The following is a 4,190-nucleotide window of genomic DNA, read 5'->3' as shown; positions in this document are numbered from 1 at the left end:
CCCCCCGGGGCCACGCCCACCCGCGGCTTTTATACAAGGGCGGTGGTGTGGGCGGGGCCAAGGGGCGGGGCCAAGAGGAGGCGTGGCCACCGGTCCCGCCATGTTTCTTCAGAGCGGCCCCCTCAGCCCCTCAGGGTGGGTCGGGGCGCTCCTCTTTCCTCTGTTATGACCCGCTCTGTGCTGCCCCAAGCGACGCCAGAAGGCCTGTGTTGAAATAAGAAAGGGCCCACTCGAGTAAAGAAAATTGGTTTTATACGTCAATAATAATCGGATAATTTTTTAATCAGCAATTTTGCGTATGCCAATAATGACCAGATTGTTCCTGTGTGGTCGTGGGACAGCCTGGTTGTGTTGCCAAATAAGAGATAGGGGTGCTGGTTAGAGCATCACTTTGCAGCCTTTTGGCTAAGATCAAGTGCTCTTCTCGGTATTGGTTCTTACCAGTTTAATATCTGATGCGTCCTTGATGAGAGGACTTTATATTAAATGGATTTTTGGGCGCGGGAGTTGGACCCAGAGGTTGTTCCTGCCGCTCAGCACATCGTCACGGTGTTGTAGTACCTCCGGGACACTTTTTTCAGGACAAGAGGTCACAGTCTTAAGCTGCACCAGAGGAAGTTTAGGTTAGACATTAGGAAGAAGTTTTTTACAGAGGGAGTGACTGGGCATTGGAATGGGCTGCCCAGGGAGGTGGTGGAGTCACCATCCCTGGAGATGATTAAGAGACTGGATGTGGAAATTGGTGCTATGGTCTAGTTGACAAGGTGGTGTTGGGTCAGGTATTGCCATTCTTCTTCAATGCTGGCTGCAACCCTAAGAAGACATAATGATTACTTAATTACTTCTGCTAATTTAAATGTTTCTTATTTTGATACAGGTCACTTTGTCTAGCATTACAGAATGCACAGCGTCCTCATCATAGTTGCAAGTGGAGGGTCAGATTCTGAAATGAGATGTGCTTTGCCAGAGTCGATCCTTAACTGCAGTATTTCATAAAATCACAGAACAGTTCTGGTTGGAAGAGACTTCAAAGATCATCTGGTTCCACCCCCCTGCCATGGGCAGGGACACCTTCCTCTAGACCAGGTTGCTCCAAGCCCTGGCCAACCTTGTCTTGAACACTTCTAGTGTTGCGGCATCCACAGCTTCCCTGGGCAAGGGCCTCACCACCCTCATAGTGAAGAATTTCTTCCTAATTACTGAACTAGAATCCAGTATTTAGAGGTTAGATTAAGCAAATCTAAGACAAAGTTAATGCTGCGATAAGGAGTTTGTCTCCTTTAATCCAGCAGCAAGAGTTGCAGTTGCAGGCACACCACTTTCAGACACCAACAGCAAAAACTGTGTTCATTTTACATTGTTCTGTGAATGTGTTTTTGTGGCTTTTACAGCAGATTTTGGACATGATGGAGTCTAAAATAGTGTGTTGTATTACTTGAATGGCTTGCATATGCAGACATAGAATATCATCATCATGGCTAGGCTTCGCGAACGAAGATTTGGGAAAAGACATAGAATATGATATCCCAGGAAATGTTAGTCACACAAAAAGGTTAAATAGGATTTCAAATCACCAAGTTTCACATCCCATAAAGGACAGCCTAAATACAGTAAATTCAAACAGTTACATCTGAGTCATGCCCATAAATTATATATAAGCTGCAACACTTTCAGTTTTAAGCTATGTGAAATCTACCATGTCCTTTGGGGATTTTTTTCAGTGGTTAGCAGCTCTTAAAATGCATGTCTTCCTCATATCTTGAATTTATGTAGCTCTTATCCCAACTGCAGAACCCAAAAGAGCTTTTCCTGGAGGATTAGAGAGGCCTTTGTTTATGCAAAACATTTTCTACTTGTTGTATATAGTTGTAGTATTGTAGACTGGTTGTATAATTACAGTTTTTTAAAAGGGGGTTGGAAGTGATGTCCTAAAGCCAATTAGTTCCCATTTTAGCCCAAAACATCATCAACTCCACCGATGTAATTCCTGGAGATATCTGTTTAGTCTCTAGTTGCAACAGATGGTGATTCCAAAACCTTCATATGCAACGTGTTCTACTGTTTCACTATTCTCACTGCCAAAAAAAGGTTTTTCTCGTGCTTCATCTGAATTTCCTGAGCTGCAATCTCAGTCTGTTACTTCTTGTTTCACTCCTCACAGACATGAAGATGAGTTTATTCCACATTTCTTCTTAACTATTTGAAAGCTGCTATCATGTTTCCTTTCAACTTCTCTCCTATAGACAAGATCCATCTGAACTTTACATCATAAATTCATACTTCTAAGGGCTCCAAATCACTCTTACAGTGTATTCCCAAAACCTTTTAACATTTTATTTGAATACTGTGACTGTCAAGCCTCACAAGAGAGAATGCAGCAGCACTCAGAAGAATCTGGGAAGTTCCAGAGCATTCTTGAAGCTACTGTGGTTAGGGAAATCTAATCTTTATACTCTTCCTTATTACAATGATTATTCACTCAGTGCTTACATTCTGGGCATTTCCATCCTTCCTTCTCTCCTTATCTCAACATCCAGGCTTCATTCCTGAGGCCTGTTGGGTTCTCCACCACTTCCTTTTTGGCTCAACAGCTCTTTGCTCACTGTAGTGTTCTCAGAAATTCACAATTTAGCTAAAGAAGATTAGATTTTCTTGGAAATTGAAAAATAGTCCCTAGACTCATGTATGTACACCATACTCCTTCTCTTCCAAAGCCAAAAGCAAACAGCTAATGTTATAGACTGGATCATCTTACCACTTTCCTACTGGGGAATGACAAAAACATGATGCAAGACCGAAAGATTTGCTGCATAACAAAGAAAACCTTGCCTACCATATTTTTTCTGTAATATTGCAGTTAGTTCAGGCTTTATAAACATACACACAGAAACCAGAAAATTACCATTATTGTGATACTCACATTTTTAGCAGCCCTCAGTATACATGATCTTTGTTGGACTAGGCAATCTCCAGAGATCTCTTCCAACCACAATGTTTCTGTGATACAAAGGGATCACTGTACTTTTTTTTCACCTTAATGAATTGTTGATCCGACAGGTTGAACAAACGCTGCATTATAGACTGCATAAATAGCAGCGACAATCCACTAAAAGTTTTTTTATGCATTAAAAAAAAGCAAAACCAAATTTTTAAATTGCATAAAAATGTAAAACGCAAAGGTTCTCTCTATAAACAAATTAAATTCCAAATCAAATATACAAAAGATGATGACTGCCCTTGAAGACACAATATTATCTTTTTACTAAATGAATAATCCATAATCCATGGATAATGATGATTCGGTTTTATGAATGAAATTATTGTGTCATTTTACCGAAGAATAACACAAAACTGTCAGAATTTTAATGTCTTCAGAAGAAGACAAGAAATGACTTTAAAGTATGCATGAAAATGATTGTGTTATGAAAAGAAGCCATCAACCTCCTAATGGACTAATGCATACTGGAATGTAGTAAGGCACTTTGCTCAGTATTTACTTCCAGAGAAAACTCACATTGCCTCATTCTTCCCTAGTCCAGAATCCAATAGAACTACATACTTTATGCAGGACAGCATCTGAAGCACTTTGACAATTACCATTAGCCTGAAACACGTGGCTAAACTGAATAAAACAAGCCTTCATTTTACCTTTGGAAAAAGGCTAGTAAACAATGAACAAATTTCACATTTTCCCTACCTTAAATCATACGCTTCCCACTGCTGTAACAGGGTGTTTCCCACTGTAAGTAAGGATCAGGTTCATGACACCCGAGGAACCTGAATGTATAGAAGTCTTTGGGACCTGATGAGATGCATCCCAGAGTCCTGAGGGAATTGGCTGATGTGGTTGCCAGGCCACTGTCCATGATAGTTGAAAAATCCTGGCAGTCAGGTGAAGTCCCAAGTGATTGGCAAAAGGGAAACCTTGCATTCATCTTTAAAAAGGGTAGAAAGGAGGCCTCTGGCAACTAGAGACCTGTCAGCCTCACCTCTGAGCCTGGGAAGATCATGGAACAGATCCTCCTAGAAGCTCTGCTGAGGCACATGGAGAACAGGGAGGTGATTTGAGACAGCCAGCAAGGCTTCACCAAAGGCAAATCCTGCCTGACCAACCCAGTGGCCTTCTATGATCGGACGATACATGAATGGACAAGGGAAGGGCTACACATATCGTCTGTCTGGACTTCTGT

At 41.5% G+C, this 4,190-nt stretch overlaps 1 non-coding gene across 1 annotated transcript; it reads left to right on the top strand.

The window, feature by feature from the left end:
* The first annotated feature begins 385 nt into the window (after window positions 1-385).
* On the top strand, window positions 386-577 carry LOC112840952. The gene has a single exon (XR_003212615.1). It is a non-coding gene; the product is annotated as a U2 spliceosomal RNA (small nuclear RNA).
* The last annotated feature ends 3,613 nt before the right edge of the window (window positions 578-4,190 follow it).

The sequence above is a fragment of the Manacus vitellinus genome, unplaced genomic scaffold, assembly GCF_001715985.3.
Source record: "Manacus vitellinus isolate BGI_N305 unplaced genomic scaffold, ASM171598v3 scaffold_12_pilon, whole genome shotgun sequence".
Classification (NCBI taxonomy): Eukaryota; Metazoa; Chordata; class Aves; order Passeriformes; family Pipridae; genus Manacus; species Manacus vitellinus.
This window is presented reverse-complemented; position numbering and strand designations above follow the sequence as displayed.